Source organism: Lissotriton helveticus, chromosome 3_1 (assembly GCF_964261635.1).
Source record: "Lissotriton helveticus chromosome 3_1, aLisHel1.1, whole genome shotgun sequence".
Classification (NCBI taxonomy): domain Eukaryota; kingdom Metazoa; phylum Chordata; class Amphibia; order Caudata; family Salamandridae; genus Lissotriton; species Lissotriton helveticus.
The window spans coordinates 294,536,048-294,558,269 of record NC_136061.1 but is presented as its reverse complement, the minus strand read 5'-3'; the positions used below and the strand labels follow the sequence as shown (position 1 = coordinate 294,558,269).

The window sequence follows — 22,222 nt, the reverse complement described above, 5'->3', positions numbered from 1 at the left end:
ACTATTACATACAAACATACACAATGCAGTAATATCTCACAATACACACACAAAGGGACCTCCAAAAGATGCCTAAGGGACATCCAGTGGATGCCCAAGCAAGGAAAAACTTGTTGGGACATTGTCTTTTTTATTTTTTTATTTAATAAACCAACCCCGGGAGCTTGTTCCTACAGTGCATAGTATAATTGTCCTAACAGGTACAGTGCACAGTATTAGCATGTGATATGACAATGGCAAATAATAATAACCAAAATAACAATGTAAGTTTGCGCGAGAATACATACAAGCGGATCTGCTTATCATACTGGGCTAGCTAACATAGCATCCAGTGTAGCTGTGAAGGTATTTCAGTTGATAAATTCAGGGTGGAGTAGCAAATAGGAGCAGAGCGGCTGCCAAATGTTCTTTGGTCGGGAAGCAAGGGGCAGCAACGTTGCGTATACATCACTAGTGGCGTCACAGTACATGAGATCCCTCAGCCAGGCCCTCCCTGTCAGTGGCGCTGGTCCGCCCCAGTGTAAGGAGATCTGCCCAGAGGATGGACAGCAGGGCAAGCAATGGGGAGGAATTGTATTCTGAATCTAGCATCAATGCACAACAAAAACCACCTCCCATGCCAGATTGTATTGTATTTGTAATTGCATTTGTATAGCGCTTACTACACCTGACGAGGCGTCAAAACGCTTTTTCGGCGTGTAGCACGCTACTCCGGGACCCATAGAGGATTAGTGTTGAATTAGTACTGTGAAACATGCAAGTACATTTTAAGTGGTGGATATGTTAGTCATTTATTTGGATTCGGAAGGATAGCATAAGGATAGAAGAGGAAAGAAGGTTTGTATTTATATAGCGCTTCTAAACCCTGATGGGGTGTTGAAGCGCTTTTTTTTGGCGAGTAGCACGCTACTCGGGAAACCCATAAAGGATTAGTGGTGAATAATGAAAGTAATTTGAGTGGTGTATATTAGTCAGTTATTTGGAGTGAGAATGGTAGCGGAGGGATAGAAGGGAAAGAAAGGTTTGCATTCATATAGCACCTGTTACCCCTGATGGGGTGTTGAAGTGCTTTTCTGGCGAGTAGCAGGCTACTCCGGAACCCATAAAGGATTAGTGTTGGAAATTAGTATAGTGAAATGTGAAGTAATTTGAGTATGTCAGGTGACCCCTTCAGCTAATGGGAACCCTAGCCCTAACACTATCCAATGACAGCACTAGCCCTAAAATCTAGAACCAATAGGAGACTAGGACCTTACAGCCAATCTTAGCCCTAGTCCGAGCACCCAATCAGTTTTAAAAACCCTGATCTCTATGTCCAATAGAGGCCATAGCCCTAACAGTAGTCTCAACCCTAGTCCAAGCAACCAATGGCACAGGAAGCCCTAGTCCCTACTTCCAATAGAAAGCCTAACCCTACTCTTAGTCCCACACCTAGTCCAGCAACCAATCACACCTTAAGCCCTAATGGCTACTTCCAATTAAAGGCCTAACCCTAGCCCTAGTCCCACCCTAGTTCCAACAACCAATAACACAGGAATCCCTATCCCTACTTCCAATAGAAACCCTAGCCCGAGTCCAAACTCTACATTGATTGAAACACAGAACCAGAATCCAATCAGAACCCTCAAATACCCAACCAATGAGGACACCAACCCATATCCAATAGAAACATCGGATACAACGACCAATCCGTGTACTCCTGTACCAAACAATATCAGACTATATAAGGTCCCAGCTACCTCAGCCAAGGTTTGCTGGCCAGGAAGTTGGAAGCTGCAGCTCTATTCATAAATCTCCTAGGAGACCGATCTGCTCAAACCACACTTTGGACTTCTGCAGGTAAGGCCCCAACAAACTTGCCCTCTAACAACACTATTTTTTATAAAACTGTACTCCCCTGGACAACAAATAAAGTGCACAGTCCCTATTAAACACAGTTTAACCAGCTTACAGCACATTACTGCTGTCTTGGGGGGAAGGTGGGGCTGGTTTCACTGAATTGTTAACACAAAATGGACGCTGAGGGTGCACTGCTTAACATGCTCATCTTAGCACAGAGCAAATGAGACATTTGGAGGGAAAAACTGATAGTCACAGGGAATGAGAGGGAAAAACTACAGAGTTTGGACTGCAAATCCCACAATTTCAACAGGTTAAATGGAAGCAGTCACAGGCAGGAAAAAACACAATTTTAAACACAAAAACATGGGATAAATTATGCAATCACTGCAGGTTAACACAACCACAGGCAAAGACGGTTAAATAAATTTAAAAAGAAAAAAAATAAGATGATGCAATCACAGGTTGGGAAAATCGTTTTTTAAACTTTTTTTAGGAGTCAGCACTAGTCTGCCTCCTTACCACTTCCTGGACTCTGCTCACTGCAATCTGGGGCACAGGTAGGCTGCAACTCACAAGATGGAGGAGAATGATTTGGGATGCACCCAGCAAAGCCTTAAGGGGTCAGGGCAGGTGTGATATGAGGGCTCGGATTTGCTTTGAGCTGGGGAACACCAATAGCAGTCCTAGGTCTGCTGGCCTAGGGGTGGGGCTGGGACTGGGGAGCTGCTCTATTCAGAGATCTCCTAGAAGACAGACTGGCTCAATCTACACTTTGGTAAGGCCCCAACAAACTTTTCCTCTCACAACACTATTTGTATAAAACTTTACTCCCTCTCCTGCCCAAAAAACGAAGTGCACAGTTTAAACAGCTTCCAGCAGATTACTGCTGTCTCACAGGGTCCAGTTTCACTGACTTGTTAACACAAAATGGTAGCTGAGGGTGCACTGCTTAACATACAAGTCTTAGCACAAAGCAAAGGAGACATTTGGAGGGAAAAACTGATAGTCACGGGGAACGAGAGGGAAAAACTACAGTTAGGACTGCAAATCCCACAATTCAAAAGGTTAAATGGAAGCAGTCACAGGCAGGAAAAACCCCAGGTTTAAACACAAAAACATGGGATAAATTATGCAATCACTGGCAGGTTAAAACTACAATCTTAAACTGTAACAACCACAGTCAAAGAGAGTTAAAGAAATTTAAAAAGAAAAAAATAAGATGATGCAATTACAGGTAGGGAATATCGTTTTTTAAAACTTTTTTTTAGGAAAGAGACAGCACTAGTCTGCCTCCTTACCACTTCCTGGACTCTGCTCACTGCAATCTGGGGCACAGGTAGGATGCAACTCACAACATGATGATTTTCTTCCATGCTAGAACTCTGATATCAAACAGCCATGCTTGCTGTTTAAAAGGTATGCTGCCATCTTAGAAACTCGACAGGCAGAGATGCTATTTAATGTTTCAGCTAATTACAGTAGTGCAGGCTTAGAGGTAGCATTAGGTATAGGATTCCAGCCAGTTCAATAAAATGCTAGAAATGTTCATACTGTATAAAATCGGCATGTGCTGCTGTATTCCTCTGGCAATTGTCTGGTCTAGTTGGGTCCATTTTAGCAAGATGTTTGGGGGGCGACGTAGGCCCTGTGTATAGTTGACTAAATGTATTGCACAGTAACTCATTGCTCCCGGTTGGATGTGTGCCTGAGATTGCAAAGTTATCTTTTTTAAGAGTTTTATTTTTTAGACTATCCACTATGTACAGTACAGTTGTTAAATCATAAATAAAGTTAATGCATTTAGTTTGAATTTTATAAAATACATGGCGAAAACAACATGGTTTAACAAATATGATGTACCCAAACGGAGCACATTCAATTTTGGGATGCTGATGGTAGTACATCTTGGACTGTAGAAAGGCACAGCTTTGAACTCCAACTTTAGCTTTAAGAAGTTCTTTTGTATTGTTGAAGATAACCAGTGGTCATTGGTCAGTGGATGGTAGGGTTTGATGATCTGCTAAAAGATAAATCTGATAAAACGGCCAAATCTGCACCAACTACTACAAATGCGATTATAAGCAGTGAAGATTTCTCCTCCTTCTTCACAGCCAAATCGATGGAGATGGAGCTCAAAAAAGCAGCTGAAGACCCTTGTATTACTAAGAGCACCCCAGATGAGGTGCAACTGCAACCAGTTCTGGAAACGCCTAAAAATAATACGGGATGGTCAGAATCCATGCCGATCAATGATCTAGACACTGCAAAGATTATCTTGTCCGTTAAAGCAAACAATCACTACAACGATCCTTTACCTGCAAAGTGTTGGTCTTCAATAAACCAGCTACTCATCCCCTCATGGACAAAGATCATCAATGCGTCACTGGCACATGGCTCAATACCGGACTGCCTAAAAACAGGGCAAGTCACCCCAATCTTAAAAATACCAACAGAGAACCCCTCTGACCCCAACAATTTCAGAACAGTAACAAACATCCCCATGCTAGCCAAAGTCCTGGAAAAATGCGTACAACAACAATTGAGCCATCATATCTCTGTATTCAATCTGCTGAATAACTGCCAATCAGGATTTAGACCAAACCAAAGTACTGAAATAGCGATTCTGCACATCGTAGATGATGATCTACTTGCCCTCGACTGCAAAGAAACCTGTCTCTTAATCCTGCTTCACCTCTCTTTGGCATTCGACACGATTAACCATGCCAAAATACTAGATCGAATGAAAAATAGGATGGGATTAGGGGGTACAGTCCTAAAATGGTTTAGATCATTCTTATAGAATAGAACGCAAAAATGTATAGTTAACCAAACATTATCAGCTTCTTCCTGAAATGCAATCAGAGTTTCTCAGGGCTCAACACTATCCCCGGCACTATTCAATCTGTATGTAGAGCCACTCACAGAAACCCTACAACGAGCAAACATCTCTTTCCACATTTACGCTGATGACACACAACTGTACATCAAAATTAGATCGACAGAAGAGATAGATATCATGAACCAAGCTCTAAAGAGTACCATCCATTGGCTAACCAGTAATCACTTAAGTACCATCCATTGGCTAACCAGTAATCACTTAAAGCTTAACCCTTATAAAACCGAATTCCTGATGATTTACCCTCAGAAAAGCTCTACGAACGTCCTAGTGTGGGCCAATCTGATCACAGCACTAAACTGTACACCAAGGATTGTTGATTCTACCAAATCCCTGGGAATTATGCTAGACAAATACCTGAATATGCTATCGCATATCAACACAATGGCAAAAAATGCCCGGTTCCATCTAAGGTACCTCAGAAAACTGAAACCCTTCCTAAATAAGACAGACCTTAAAACTGCAGTCCATGCACTAGTAATATCAAGGATCGAGTATGGTTGCACAATCCCAGCTGGTCTCCCCAAGATTTCAACAGCCCCACTGAAAGCCTGTCTCAATGCGGCCACAAGACTTATAACGGGCTCCAGGAAATTCGACCACATTGCCCCTCATCTAAAAGTGCTTAATTGGCTGCCTTACGAAGCGAGAATACAACAGGAAATGGCATGTATACCCAAAAAGCGATACATTACAAAACACCAGCGTACCTAGCCCAGAAAGTCACACTATCAGGAGGATGCCGCGTCTCCCGGAGTCAGGGAGATCTACTACTGACACCGGCCCGACTCCGTGAAAAATAACTTAAGACCGAGCTTTCTCTGGTGCAGCGCCTAGAATTTGGAACGCCCTCCCCCTTAACATTAGAAGAATTTTGTCAATCTCTGCTTTCAAAAATGAAGCCAAATCTTTTTACATGAGTAAATACCTCCCATAATTGCCGCAAACTCGTCACTATCATTGATCCACCATGATCACACGCATGCTACCTCTCACCGAACATTAACCTCTTTGGGGTACTGAATATATGTTTTTCTTTTTGCTTTAATGTTTTTGCAAAATATTTGTACAATTACTGATGACTTTCTAACAAAACTGTTTATAGATATGCAAATGTAAAGCGCTCCGATACCCCACTCAGGGTCATGTCAGCGCTATATAAAACACCAAATAAATAAATATAATTAGTCTGTTCTGCTCGAAGGGGACTATGCTTTCTGGGCAGTTACTTTGTAGAAACGGAAGGCTATTAAGACCCCTCTGAATTGATGGTGTTGGGGCATGTGACTGTTTTGAATTACATTTTTTTAGTGTATGACCACAGATAGAACTCTTGAGTTAATCAACATTATAGCTTTCAAACATTTTTGATTCTAGGGTAAAGCAATGAAGACAAATCCTAATGTGATATAACATGACTAGATTAAACTAACATTTCACAACAACATTTTGTATGGATATATACATGTAATAAAATATTTCGTCTGCTAGAAACAACTGTGTTCTCAATCAGGCACTTGTCATTGACACATCATCTCATGGCTTCATAGTGAAATAGTCCTATAAATTGCACCATTTAATGTGACTCATCTACAATGATTAAAATACATCTGCCATTCATGCTATTTCCCCTCCCCTCTAACAAATAGGTGTGCTCCCAGATATCATTTTTTTCAAGGCTGGCTGATTAGTTCTTCTGTTGCACTTTGAACTTGAAACAGCTTCCACGCCTGCCAGAATGTGATAATGGCAGGTAGCAGTTTTTAATCTTAGATATTTGAAAGTTTAATCTTGGGCAATTAAAGCAGAAGTGTAAGTTATTTTCAAGAGGTACAAAAATAAATATTAGATTTCACAACATATTTTGCAAATAGATTCCTCTTTTTCCACCGATGCAGACAGCTGAATGTCTATAGAGTTGATGCATAATTACAGAGATTGCTAATTCAAAGGGTTGTCATTAAAAAGTTACTATTGAGGTCAACCCATAGAAACATCACTTATTTATTTTTTAATATAAATCTATTGAGCACAGTAAGAATGTCTGCGGGTAGTGAGGAAGCAAAAATTCAAATTTGTAACCGAAGTATTAAGTATGTTGGTGACCAGAAATAAATTGAAAGATGCAGCAGCATTAATGCCTCAGTAGGTTCCGTATTTTATCGTTATAATTCTGCACTGCTCTGGCTTTATAAACCAATTCCTATGTCATAGCACAGAAGCCTATGCCCCTGCTTCCTTTCATCAGCATTGAGAATATGGGTATGAGGGGGGACACCTAGAAGCTCCATAATACCCAAAATCATGATATTGCTATCCAAAGCCAGAGTCTACACTACCAGCCCTTTGCCTTCCCATTGTGACGCTCACCCTAGGACTGTTTTTCTGCCACATGGTGGCACTGCCATATCATGTGAAAATGCGTACCATGTTGGAAGTCGCACCTTGGAGAATGAGGCACTTGTTCTCCCCGTTCCCCATAACCTGGAGGGGTTATTATAGCACCTATGTAGGTATTTAAACAGGATAAGGCTTAATAGGGTAGAGATAGCCACGGCCCGTGCAGGTAAGAGTGGTGGGGCCGTAGGGCCATGTTGGGGGGGGGGGGATTTCGACAGACGACCATGAGGGAAAATTAATTTTCCCTCGTGGTAGTCTGTTGAAATCCCCCTAACATGGCAATATGGCCCCACCGCTCTTACCTGCACGGGCTGCAGCTGGAGATAACCAGCACCTGCAATGCCATCTTTGCTTCTACCCTGTCATTGTCATCTTGGATACCAAGATCAAGTTCACACTTTCCCTCAGTTTTGGATTGGAGTCAGGGGATTTAGTGACTGAAGACCTGTATATCTGTGAGATTCCTCGTTTCCCTGTTGAGTTTTGTGTAGTTGAAAATCTACAACTAGGTCTTGAAAAGACCTGATGCGATCAATTCTCCACACATCACCTAACAAGAATTTACTAATCGTGTCCCATTGCTGAAAGCATGCCAGTTTGGTTGTCGAGCAAGCCAGGTACCCTGCCACAGTGGGATATTGCAGTGGGTTTAGCATACCATTGAATGTTTTTGTGCTTCTTGCCAGCGAAGCCACTGGTGAACACTGGTAGTATTTTAGGGATTGTCTTGCCATTCAGTCACCGACCCCCTTCGGACCCCTGCCGACCACACCTACTCCAGAGGATTGCAACCCATCAGTGCCATGCTTTCACCCATTCTGTCTGGTTTCAGACCCAACCTCAGCACAGAAACTGCCATCATCACAGCCACTGATGACCTCCATATGAATCTAGATGGAAGAGGCCTGGCAGCCTTCATCGTCCTGGACCCCTCTGCAGCTTTGACACAGTCTCACCCCATCCTCAACCAACGCCTACACGACATCAGGCTCAACGGACATACACTATAATGGGTCTACCCTTTCCTGACTGGAAGGACCCAGTCGGTTAGCCTAGTACTGCACACCTTAGATGCCTGCAACCTCATCTACAGAGTTCTGCAAAGATCCTTCCTGAGCCCGGCCCTCTTCATCGCATACATGATCCATCTGCCCAGCATCATCTGCTCTCATGACATCAGTGACCTCTCCTACACCGACAACACTCAACATCATTCTCTCCCTCACGGACAAGATGCCTATTTCTCCGGTTCAATGACTGAAGCTGACAACTGATAAGACCAAAATTGTGATCTTCTGGAAGAAGCTTCATCGTGGGACTCCATCTCCTGGCTAACAGAGCTACGGCCAAGTCACACCCCCAACTACCAGGCCAAGAGCCTCGATTGTAAACTGCAAACAAAACATGAGTGCCCAAGTCAATGCTGTCACCCACTCATGCTTCCATACCCTAAAGAGGCTGAGGAAGATTTTCAAATGGCTCAGAATCAGCACCCATAAAGGTGCCATGCAAGCCCTTGTCACAAACACGCTGGAATATAGGAACACTCTTAATGCCAGGTTCAACAAAAATCCTCAGCAGAAGATTGCAGACCATTCAGAACTCTGCAGCCCATGTCACTCTCACAACACAACACACCACACCTAAAGGCGCTCCACTTGCTCCCCATACGCAAATGAGCACAATTAAAAAATTCCTCACCCACACTTTCTAGGCATTACGTAACACTGGCCTAGCATACCTCAACTAGCGCATCTACTTTCACAAACCATCCAGGCACTTTTGTTCATCCAGGCTCTTACTTGCACACATCCTTGATCTGGATCTGGAGGCGATCATATGATCCTCTGGCTAAAACCAACTTCAGAGTCGCCACTAAAGCTTATCACAGACTAATAAAAAAGACCAAAGCCAGCTATTACACAGACCTGATCAAATCCAGTACTAATCGCTCTAAAACTATTTTTTCTTTAGTGAAGGATATGACCAAGACCCCGGAGGGTACAAGTAGTAGGATAGTATCCGACCCGCAGTGCGAAGAACTAGCTTGTTTCTTTGTAGATGAAGTTAAAGGGATTTACAACTCTCTATCCCGGTTGGACTTACTACGACCCCATAAGCACGCCTGACGTCCAATACTCACTTCAAACCCTCCCACGGATTGAGCAGGCAGATATGGAACTCCTGGCTTTAAAAGTAAAATCTGGATCTCCGGAAGACCCCGTTTAAACCTGAGATGTTTAGACTATTCCAGGACTCCATTCTGCGAGAGGGGCGGGAGTTAATCAATAGCTCACTCCAGTCAGCTTCAATCCCCAAATCTTGGAAGCACGCCAAAGTAGTCCCCTTGCTAAAAAAAAAACCCACTTTGGACCCCTCCAGGCCAAATAGCTTTAGGCCTATCTCCTTACTCCCGTACCTTGCTAAGGTAGCGGAAGCTCATGTCAATTCCATCCTGAACAATTATCTGGAGTCCAATGGGATTCTGGATGAATCTCAAAACGGATTCCGAGCTAATCATAGCACAGAATCTGCTCTATTGACCACCATGGAACATCTAAGGGCGGCACAGGACCTAGGCAACACCTCGATACTGGTCCTGCTGGATTTGAGTGCGGCGTTCGACACAGTCTCCCACGAGATCTTACTTGGGAGACTCGGGGAGATCGGAGTCAGAGATAGAGCCCTGGATTGGTTCGCGTCATTTCTTTCTGACCGCTCCTTCCAGATACATGCTCCGCCGTTCTCATCCAGCAGGTTCCCTCTTGGATGCGGGGTCCCGCAGGGGTCCGCTCTCAGCCCCACACTGTTTAACGTGTATGTCCACCCCCTGGCTACGTTAGCTCGAGAACGTAAGATCAAATTAATATCGTACGCGGATGACACACCATTCATTTTCACCTTTTCTAATGACACTGTGGTGGACCGAGCCAAATTCCAAGCAGACATCCTGGCCAACTCAAGCTGGCTGTCTAAGAACTGTCTCCAATTGAATTCATCTAAAACCGAGATTCTTTTAATCGGCGACACACAGAAATGGGACGAGCATTGGTGGCCTCCCACACTGGGACCGTCTCCTATTCCTAAGAAGGAAGTTAAAAACTTGGGTGTGATTTTAGATAATTCACTTGCCCTAGAGTCTCATGCAAAAAGAGTGGCAGGCACTTGCTATGGCCGCCTACGTACTCTTAAGCCCATCCTTGGCTTCTTTGAGCCTATCACCCGTCGGATTGTAGTCCAGGCCCTGGTCTTAGCCCATCTAGACTACTGCAACGCTCTTATGCTTGGCTCTAACTTGACAGTGATAAATAGGCTACAAAGAGCCCAGAACGCCGCTCCCCGCATCCTGTTCGCACTCCCTAAACACTGTCACACATCCCCGCTTCTCCGTCGTCTGCACTGGCTACCTGTGAAACAGCGCATTCAATTTCAAATCCTCTGCCTAACACACAAAATTCTGTATCCCGTTGGCCTCCAAACCCTGCAAGGACTCTGCACCTTTTATGCTCCTACGCACGCCCTCCGCTCGGCGGACCTTTTCCTTGCCCGTACTATCAAGATTCGGAGGTGCAGAGTGGGAGGACGTTCATTTATGTATCTGGCCCCGAAACTCTGGAACTCGATCCCCTTAAGAGCACGGGCTACTACTAACCAAATGCTCTTCCGAAAACAAATCAAAACTTGGTTATTCTCCTCCATCTAAGACATTCGCACTGACTCTGATGTTTGGCCATCTGGCACGTCTGCAAGCGCTGGGACGCCCCGGTGCTGGGGTAGCCATGCGCTATACAAACCTGCGTAACATAACATACAAACCTGCGTAACATAACATCCCACCAATACGGAAAACCAGATTAGTTGAGCCTTCTACATCGCTCCTACAGTGTGGATCAACCTGCTGCTGCACCTAAAAGCCCTCTCATCACTCCTGAAGCTTAAGACTTGTCTTTGAGTAGTCCCACTAGGCCATAGGTTTGGCTAGACTTAACCCTGCTCAGAGCCAGGATATCCTCCCGGGTGATAATGTTATTTTATGCAGATTTGTACAGCGCACTAAGTGGAATGAGTGTGCAAACTTTGTGTCTCACATTTCCAAATTCTGAAAATGATCGACTGCCGTCTGGAAGGGTGGTATGAATGGGCAAAGGGCTTTGTCTGTAACCAATGCGGGCCAATAGACTTCCCTCATTTGACCCGAAGGCCAGAAGCATAACTGGATATGCGGAGAATGTCCTTCAGACGGAGGATAGAAGTACTAGGTCACTGAATGTCCAATATGCCGGCCACATATTTGGAGATTTGGTCCTCACGACCATGTGCCCACTATATCTCCTATACAGTACAAAAGGGGGTGGTGATGGACGGAGCATCTGAACCAATCAAACACTCACACCCAGTCAAAAGATCTGGGTTGAATCCATCACCGTTCTTTAGCCCACTCTGCCACCCCAGTTCATACAATACACTATCTCCTAAGCATCCATCCGTATACATACAGCAAACTGCTCCACTGCAAGCACAAACAGTAATGAGGAGAGCAGTCACCCCTACTGCATTCCGCTCCCCACGCCTCATGGCATGGAGAGGGTCCTATTTACTCTAACCTGAGCCCATGGCTCAAAGTAAAGTATTTATACAAACCTGTGAAAGTGACTGCCAAAATTAATTTCCTCTCAAATTTGGTGTAAGAAGAGACGATGAACTGAGATCTCCTTATCTAATAATAGGAGTGCACAATCTTTGAAGAACACATGTGCTCTGGCGAGAACCATGTGAAGACGTCACAGGCAGTGTCTAGTACTACGCCTGGGAATTAATTAATTTTGGTCATATTAAAGTAAGGAGCGCACCACACACTTGAGTCGCCAAAATTTGATCAAGTATTTTTGACTCGATATTGATTAAAGATATAGAATGGTGTGAAGTGCAGCCACACCTGCAGGTTTATTGGGCTTCAGAATGACAGTGATTGTAACCCCACACAAGTCATATGGCAGAGAGCCAGTCTTGAATATCCCTATGATTTATGGCCTATTTTTAGGTCGGGCATTAGACAAGACCTTTTAAATGTATATGGGTAAGATATTTACTGATAGGGGCTTTCAGCCAGCCTTCCACTTCATTTGGTCTCTTACTATACCATTCACATTTTAATTTTGTCACTGCAGCATGTGGTAATGGTTCAGATAACTTCAGTATGTCAATGTGTGTTTTTGAAACCAAAACAATATTTGCTCTTAGCTAATGTTTTTGGATGGATGATGCCCAGCAGCTTCCCCACCAATAAAGTTATGCAAAATCAAAGCAAACCTAGCGTTGACAAAGCCAAAAGACTGACCGCCAGGCATTTGGCTTTGCCAGTGCTTGTTAAAATTCAGGCGCAAAAAGAAACTAGTGACAGAGACTAAACTGTAATCAGCCGTTAAAACTACTGCAAAGGCACTCCATCCTTGGTACTAAAGTGAACTCTTTTTGGGGCAGCTGTGCATGTGTGATCAGTCAAAAGTCTGTTTTAGACCGTCTGTGAACGAAGTGGGCTTATCCATTGCCCCATGTTGTGGTGGGCCGAAACTAATTGTGAATGACCCTTTGGAGGACTGACAAAGTCCCTGTATTTATGCATATATGTATGCATTTTTATTAATAATTTTTGGGAAAATGTGATGCTGTCGAGTTCGGTAAAGTTGTGTCAATCCCAGTCATAAAGAAAGTTAATCTTGCTGTACCCGTCATCATTTTGGCGAATACTAAAAGGTCAAGCTGATAACGAAGGTCATGAGAGTATCATTGGTGCCATCATGTTAGATCTGTCAACCTTGGGGTGTTGTTCCCTGCAATGTTTTGCCTGCTTACCTCTTACTTTTGCTGTATCTTTTTGTTGGCCCGAAGACTGAGCACTTTGCAACTGCTGACCATTGCTAAAGTACATGTGCTCTTCCGCTAAACATGTGGAAAATGGTGCACACACAATCGGCATATGTAATTTGCTTGTAAGTCCCTTGTAAAGTGGTATAATATTTACCCAGGACCTATAAATTAACTGCTACTAGTAGACCTGTAGCACTGATTGTGCCACCAACACCAGTAGCCTTTCAAATCTGTCCTACCATAGCAAGTCCTGTGTATGCAGTTTACTGCCACTCCGACTTGGAATTTAAAACGCGTTGCCAAGGCTTAAACTCCCCTTTTATTACGCATAAGTCACCCCAGAGGTAGGCCCTGGGTAGCTCATAGTGCATGGTGCTGTGTAAGTAAAAGGTAGGACATGTAATTGTAGGTTTTTTATGCCTTGGTAGTGGCCAACACCCAATTTCGTTTTTCACTACTGTTAGGCCTACTCCTCTCATAGGCTAGCATTGGGAATCCCGTAAAAAACTTTTAAGCTGCAGTTCCTGATTAGAAAAGAGTAGTTGCATCATGTGTCATATCTTTGGACTGGTAATGATAAATCCTTTTTACTGTTAAAGTTGGATTTACCATTGCTGTTTTAGAATTGCGACTTTTAGAAAGTACACATTTCTGTGCTCTGTAAGCTTTGCAGCCTGTCTCCAATTCAGGCCTGAGGTTGATGACTGCTGTACTGTGTACATTCCCTTTAGACAACCACAAACAAAGGAACGGTGGGTGTGACCGAGAACTCTACTGCATTCATTTACATTCTGATAGCTCTTCCTCGGCAGCAAGAAAGGGGTCAGCCGACACACCTTAATAGGAAGTGTCCTGTTTCCCACACAAAGTGCTGATTATCCCTCTACTGATAGTCTGGATCCAGGGCTGGGCAGACAGGGCCTGTGTGCAATTCAAAGACCCTTCTTAGAAGTCACCCCCACTTCAAAGGCACATTTGAGTATAAGTACTGGGTCTTTGAGCCCACCACATCAGACACTTCTGGACCTACAACTGAACTCTGTCAGAAGAACTGCTGTGCTGCATCAAGGACTGATACTCTGCTAAGCGGCTGAGCTGGAAGGCTTGCTTTTTTGCTGTACTGCCCTGCTGCTCTTTGAACCTGCTGAGGAGAGCTGGACTCTGCCCTGCTACTGAAGTGATCTCCAAGGGCTTGCTAGCTTGCCTCCTGTTGATTGAGACTAAGGGAAATCCGTCTCTACCCCTGCACCTGGTTCACTGTAAGTGGACCCAGATTGTTGCACCAGAGAAATCAACACATCTCCAGTCTGCTTGCATCAACTGTGTTGTGGGTGCAGAACCTGCCTTATCACACTTGGAAATGCCGCATCGCTTCCGGAATCACCACTTCGGAATCAACGCATCACTGCCACTTCGTGGAGAAGATTAATAGATCGTTCCTCCAGTGTGTTAACCCGGAGCATCTTCGGAACCACCGCACTCTGAACTGGCGCGCTTCGCTCTTCCGACCTGATGCTGCGCCGCCACTGTGTAAAGAAAATCAACGCATCTCCTCGACTGCGGGCCCGAGATCGACACATCCATCATCTGCACTCTGCATCTCGCTGCTTGCGACCAGGATCAAGGTAGTCCGTTCTCCTGGCCTGTGTGGCTCCTGAAACGGTCTGTGCTCCGTCGTGGATGATTTGAACTGTTGACTTAGCCCCAGTCCAGCGTGACCTCAAATAACCCTTAATGCACTATTTTCTTCTAAGCGCTAGAACTCTCTTTAGTCTTTTAAAATTCATAACTAAACTTCTGCCTAGTGGATTTTTTTTTCTTCCATAGTTTATAAAATCATAATCTGTTTTTGTAAACCCAATGTGGGGTCTTTTGTGGTGTTTTTATGGTGTTACTGTGTATGTGTGTTGCACAAATGTTTTACACCTTGCCTCTTTAGATAAGACTGACTGCTCTGTGCCAAGCTGCCAGAGGGTGAGCATTGGCAAACTAAGGTGAGTACTTTACTCATTCTGATTAGAGTAAGGGTTCCTGCTTGTACTGGGTGCATACTCTGACAGCCAGGAACCCCAGTTCTAACACATGTTGTGTACATTTGTGGTTTGAACAAAAATGGAAGTAGAGCGTGTTTTACCTTTTAAATCTCACCTCTCAAGAATGACAAAAGATTTAAAAACACACAAACTGACTTAAAAAATCTGAGGCACAGAGACTGAAATTTGGTGAACTATTGAGAACATTTGAGAATACCAGAACTGTAACGTTTTGGAAGAATACAGATGACTGAAAATTTGAGAGTCTGTCTAGTTAACCGTTTGCAGCAAAACAAAATGGGTGCTGAGACATGTGTTACTAGTCCATGTCTAATGGATTTCTCCCTGGCATGTTTTGGCTGAGTTCAATCATTTTGTTCTTTCTCTAGATGAACGTTTAAATCGACTCTGCTGAGATATCACCAATGGCCTAAATGCTCCTCTTGGAGTTGCACAGTTGTCTACAATCATCAGTCATGTTCCCCTAGAAACTCCTTGGATGTACATCGGTAAATCATTTCAAAATAGTATATCCTCTTAGTAGACCAGGATCAAGTTGGAGGAAGATGTTGCATGAGAATATCGAGTGGGATTCCAATAGTTTAATTTGACGTATTTGTTTTGTATAGAAGGCTATTGCACAGAAGTGGCGTCACTGTAACCTATAACAGGATAATGAAGAAGTAGCAGTATACATTTCATATAATTACCATAGTCCGTGGTATCCTCTTATATTTTTGGGGGAGAATTTGTGCTTATAATAACCGATGACCAGTAGAGGGCAATGTAGATGTCCGCAGTTGCAGTTTGATCTTATAGTATTGTACCATAGTCCAAGCTCCTCACACTCGGTGTTCTCTACTCTCCTCGGCATGTTTATTTTGCCACAATGTGCTCATGTGGTCTGTCAGCAGGACCCAGTTTCCTTACAAAATCTTGGTGCTCTAGCTTCTTCACACTGTGTCCTAGTGTTCCAAGCACTGGTCAGTGGTTCATAGGTTTCACATAATGATTGCTAAGGGCGACAAGTAATCGCACATCTGTCCTGACCGCCTTATTACTTTTACACTGCTTGTTCATGTTCACCCAGGCTACTCGTCAATGGACAATATGATTCAATGGCTTAAACACGCCAGTTGACGTAAAGGCACAGGTCTGAATCCTGGCAAGGCCAACTTGAACTTTCATTGTTTCGATTCAGTACTATTAAAGTTGGTAATAGTAACATTTGTTATATGCAGAGCAGAGATGTAGCAAAACTGATGTAGTAAGCTCTATGGGCTATATAGATCAGCCAATTTATCAGTCGCAAAAAAAAAAACAATTTGTTGTTTATGACCACACAAAGTTTTGCAGTTTACGAATCCCATTTTAGTAGTCTGTAAGTGTTTGCCAACCCCAAAATAGGTTTGCGACCGCTATTCCCATTTGGTATGTGGAAGCAGTATGTTGTAGTCGTCCCTTCCCGACACCAACTCAGTTGACTTGCATCATTGTTTTGCAATCAAAAAATCAGACACTAAAGATTGAAAAAATATCATCTTCTTATTCATATTTGGGGTGATAAGCCTTTTAGGAAAAGGAAGAGGGTCCCTGTCCCCATTGTGAATGTTTTTTTTTAAAAAAAACACTGTTGGAGTGGGGGCAGTGGTCCAGAAGATCACTAACTACTGTAAAACAAGCTTAAAATGTTTAAATGCAGCCCCTTTGCTGAAAAAAATGAATAATATAGCAGCCTATTTTCCTTAAAGTGTTCTCTATTAAAAGGTGATTACAGACATGATTTGCTGACATGAACCTAGAAGGCCACCAATTGAAGTGAATTTCAGTTTGCAACCTGCCTCATCAGTATTTATGAGGTAGGTTGGATTACAACACAGTCTGAACTGGCATTACAAACCGACCTATCAGTACATAGGGTAGTACTTAAAATTCTTAACTGGTCGGAAAATGTAATTTGCGGTCAGTTATTTATAACCAATTATTAATACATCTGGCCCTTTTTTTTTTTGTTGTGATTGTATTATATTGTTATTTTATTTTTATGTTGGTGTTATTATCAATATTATTGCTACAGCCTTATCCCATTGCCTGTCAATGTGTTCCCAATTTCTCACATTCTGTCACTCTTGCCTGTGGCTCCAGAGACTGCCACGTCACGATCCCCAAGTTAACCTGCACTATCTTTGTTCCCAGAATTCCTCAGATTATCAATGTGTCCTAAGCCCCTTGAGCCTAATGCTACCTCTCACTGTGTCCATGTGCCCCAAGCTCTTTTCATGGTCTATAAGGGTCCCCTAGTATCTGTAGTCGTGGCCCAAGCTTCTCACACTCTCTGTATATCTGCCCAAAGCTGCCACACCTAATCTATCCATATACCTCACACTTGCCCAAGTAGGCCAATGGGATCTTCGATATTAGAACGGATAGAATAGTGGAACCCATCTTACACTCCTTGTGCCTAGACGAGAGAAGTGATGACTGTTCGTCTAGTCCCATGCTCAATAGAGTAATGATAGCATTTTTAGAAGGAAGTAGACCAAACTCCCCTGGTGTCTTTCTTCGAATTGCTCTCATAAATTGTTTGATGGTTTGGAATCCTGAAGGAGAGAATTATCTATGTATGTGTTTTATAGGGAGTCCATTATCGAGCACGGGTGGAAGTAAAATCTCTTAATGTATTATCCACTTTGTATCGCAGCATGTCTACTTGCCTCCGAGAAAACAATTTGTTTTTCATTTGAGTATTCTTATGCGCTGGATCGCCCCCTCCCCCCCCTCCCCCTTCTCAATTTTATGGGTACTCCGCCACCTAGAGGCATATGACCATAGCCCTCTGTAAAAACTATTCAGAGCTTTGTGGTTCCAGTTATATGTTCACGTGTTCCCCCTTCTCTGGGCTTATGTATAGCTTTTCCAGTTCATGTTTTTTGGTTGAAAGATTTGTTTTGGAACCTGCTTTTTCAATTGTTACTGATATACGGCCTTGGCCCTTCGGCCATCTCTTTTTGATCTTTTTTGCGGATTTCCCCTCTTTTTCCTTCACTTCAGGTAACTTATGCTTCAGTGCTCTTTTGTTAAGTCAAGCGCATCAGGGCACCAACCATTTGCACATAGCGGGCCTTCATAAACTGTGTCTTGTCTGTGGAACAGTCATAAACTGCATGCCTGTCCTCTGTGTGATACCATCACACACAGCATTGCATAGAGATTAAGGGTGCACTAATCCGAAAAGAGACATTAGATTTCTTTCTTAAAGTGGAGTCCAAGGAGGTGTACATGGTATTGTCGTGTTTATTTATTTATTTATTTGCAGTTTTGTACCGCGCTGGCTTCAACTCCCGGAGGAGTATCTCCGCGCCTTTGGCTTCTACAAATGTATTAAAGAGGAGGAGTCTTCAGGATGGTCTAGTGTTACTGTCCAAACAAAAAGGTCTTCAGCTTTTTCCTAAAAGTAAGGTGGTCTATACATTGCCTGAGGGATATAGGAAGACCGTTCCAGAGCGAGGGTCCAGCTATTGATAGTGTTTTTGCTCCATGTCTGGCCTTTCTAGCTCTGGGTATGCATAAGGGCTTTGTTCCCTTGATCTGAGTGTTCGAGTGGGAATATAAGGTGTAAATTTGGTGTTCAAGTAGGCGGGACCCATACCATTCAGGCTTTTATGTATGAGGCAGCATACCTTAAACTTAGCCCTCTGTCTAACAGGTAGCCAATGCAGTTTGGTCAGCAACGGTTTAGAAGGTGTACGGGGAGGAACGTTCAGAACCAACCGTGCAGCCGTGTTCTGAGCTACCTGAAGTCTGTTCATTACTCCCTCATTAGCAGACAGGAGCAAGCCATTGCAATAGTCCAGGCGACTCAAAACGAGCGCCTGGACCAGCGTCTTCCTTGTTGTGTCAGGTAGAAATGGGAAGATTTTCCGCAGCATACCAATTATATGAAAGCAAGCTCCCACCACCTGGTTGCCATGTTGTTTGAGAGTAAGCTCCTGATCTAATCGGACCCCCAAGTTCTTAATAGTTTGTTTGGGTATGGGCACTGGGCCGAGATCTTGTGGCCACCAATCTGGGGTCCAGAGCATTTTTGCCTCACCAAACAACATGACTTCCGTCTTCCCAACGTTGCACTGCAGGTAGTTGGAAGACATCCATCGTGCTACTGCCTTCATGCCCTGGGAGAAAGAGTTTCTGACCTCAGGTGTAAAGATCTTAAAAGGAAAGAGGAGTTGTGTATCATCCGCGTAAGAAATTGGGATGAAACCATATTTTCTCATGATGTTAGCCAGGGGTGCCACATATATGTTGAATAAGGTGGGGCTCAGACATGAGCCCTGTGGCACCCCCTTGGAGATTTCAACTTCCTCTGACCTGTAAGCACCCATAGTTACCTGCTGGGTGCGGTCTCTCAAGAAACTCTTCAACCATGCCAAGGCTTCTTGTTTCAGGCCGATGTTAGCCAGTCTAGTGGTCAGGATGGAATGGGATACGGTATCGAATGCCGCAGACAGATCCAACAGTACCAGGACAACAGAGTAACCTCTGTCCTGGTACATGTGTAGATCGTCTGCGACTGACATCAGGGCTGTCTCCGTGCTATGTCTGGGTCTAAACCCGGATTGGGACTGGTCTAGTACTGCAGCAGATTCAATATATTCAGACAATTTACTATTTACATGTTTTTCAATGATTTTGCCTAAAAATGGGAGCAGGGAGATGGGTCTGAGGTTAGCTAATTCTTCCCAAGGAGTAGCTGTGTTTTTCCTCAAGGGCTTCACCAAAGCCTTTTTCCATCTTTTAGGAACCTGTCCCGTACTCAGCGAAAAGTTGACTATTTGCTGGATAGTAGGTCCTAGAGCCGCGGCCAGAATGGGCATGATCCGTGCTGGGATGGTATCCATAGGGGATCCACTTTTTATCAGAGAGATGTTTCTTTCTACTTCCTCTATTGACATAGGGGGAAAAGCAGAGAGGGAATGCCTAGTCAGTATTTCTGTTCCCAGATTTGCAATGAGATCATTATCAGTGGCGTTATAAAGATTCGAGAGTGTGATTTTGCTATAAATTGCATCAATTTTTTGATTAAAAAACTGAGAGATATCGTCACAAAGTTTTTGTGACGCCACTTCTGTGCTTTCGCAGGCTGTGGGTTTAAAAAAAGTCTCTAATATCTGGTAGAGAGTTTTGGGATTGTTCCCAGCTGCTAGTAACTGTGATGCAATGTGGTTTTTCCTTGCCGCTCGGATCGCTTTATGGTATATTTTCTGAGAGCTTTTGTATAAATTCTTATCTTGATTTTGGCGTGAGGCCCTCCATTTCTTCTCCAGTTTTCTAGTTGTTTGTTTGAGCACTCTAAGATTCTCTGAAAACCAGATCTCCTGTTTGTGTGCAGGTCTGGGCTTAAAGGTTTTCATCGGAACAATGCTGTCTATAGTTTTGAGGAGTGTTTCCTCGTATTTTTGTAAGGCATTGTCAATGTCCTCTTCGATATTTAGATTAGGTGCTACAAATTTTTTGTTAAAATCTTGTTGGGTCAGCTTATGCCAAGGTCTTCTTTTATTGGCTAGGGTGAGTTTTCCGCTGTCACATGAGATAAGAGTGGGGGTGTAGAATTCTATTATAAAATGGTCAGTCCATTCCACTTGACAAGGGGATCTACATTCGATCTGCAGGGAATTAGTTATGACAAGGTCTAGCGCATGTCCTGCCTTGTGGGTGGGTTCATTATTGATTGGCTTTAAACCAAGTGTGGCGAGGTCTGACAGTAACGTCTGTGCTTCACTGTTGAAGTCCAGCTCTCTGTGGATGTTAAAGTCGCCTAGCAAAAGGAAGTCAGAGTTTTCATATATGTGGGGTGCTAGTATTTCCATCAGATTGAGAGATGCCTCTGCGCATGGCCCCGGTGGGCGGTATACTAGTGCTCCCTTTCTATTATTCTTACTCGAAGTGTGGATTTTAAAAATTAGTACTTCTAGGAAGGGGATGCAAATTTCATCCAACACTGTTATGTTGATTTCTTGTTTATAGACAATCGCTAGCCCACCGCCAACTTTAATGGGACGATCCATCCTGACAATTTTGTACCCTATGGGAATTCCCAATGTTATGGCAGGGACAGAGTGAGGTTTGAGCCATGTTTCGGTCAGGAAACATAGGTCTGGTAGGTGCGAATTAATAAGGTCCCATACTTCTGTAAAATGCTTAGGTAGGGATCTGTTGTTACATAGCAGATTTTTGGTTTTAGGAGAAGTGTTATTTTTAGCCGTATTCATCACACGCTTGGGGTTATGGTCCGTAGATTGACTGCCAGGGGGACACTGCTTGGCGGTGGCTGGGGAAGTGTTACAAGCCACCGCTCCTGCCTTGAATTGAGTTTTACATAGTCGGCAAGAGAAAGGGCCTTCTACATTATGTTCCACCCTGGTTGGGCAGATCGTTGATGACAGTTTTAATATCTCTAACATTGCCTGTGAGGTGTAGGTTAGCTGTATACCTGCATGTCCCTCCATAGCCTCCGGCCCCTGGCCCCGTCCTGTCGCGGACGGGCGCAGACGGGCAGGTCTTTGGCTTGTCTTCGGCGCGGCTACGGCGCCCCACTGCGCGCAACCACTGCGCGCTTGTGGCCGACGAGGGCTATATAGCCTTATGGAGAGGAGAGCTGCAGCGCTAACCGCTCGCCTTCCTGGGAGTGTCTTGCTCTTGCCTGCCCCGCCCTCCGCTCAACGGTATAGGTTACCGAGTCGGACCGGGGCGGGCAGGCTAGAGTATCGAGTCAAGACAACAACAAAATGCCGTGGGAGCCCCTCTGAGCCCTGTCAGGCGCTGGTGATTTAATAAAGAGTGGTTTTAAAATTCGTACATCAGTTTTAAAACAATCAGTGCAAATAGGTGCAAGCTTTTAAAAATTATCACATCAATTTTAAAACAGAGTGTTATGTTATTATTACTTCATATAGTGCAACAACTCACACCCATGGGTGTAGCTCGGTACTTCGATAACAGAGGGTCCAGTAGCTGACTAAAAGAAAACAGGACTTCAAGAGTTTTTTTAAACTTCGCAAAGTCTGGACAAGTGCGGATATTGTACAGAAGTTTATTCCAGACTGATGGGGCGGTGAAGGAAAAGGATCTTTTGCCAAATCTAGAAGTGCGACTGTGGGGGACAGTCGGCAAGGCTTTATCGCTA

General features: G+C 43.9%; 1 protein-coding gene across 5 annotated transcripts in view; it reads left to right on the top strand.

The window, feature by feature from the left end:
* VMP1 (vacuole membrane protein 1) overlaps window positions 1-22,222 on the top strand; it is a 917,545-nt gene that overhangs the window by 26,484 nt on the left and 868,839 nt on the right. Inside the window, exon 1 of one of the 5 annotated variants that reach the window (XM_078679833.1) lies at window positions 15,434-15,548. The exons of the other annotated variants lie outside the window; for them this stretch is intronic. The gene's annotated coding sequence lies outside the window, so the exon portion shown is untranslated. Of the gene's footprint in view, window positions 1-15,433; window positions 15,549-22,222 lie in introns of those variants that run through there. 5 annotated transcript variants of the gene reach the window in all.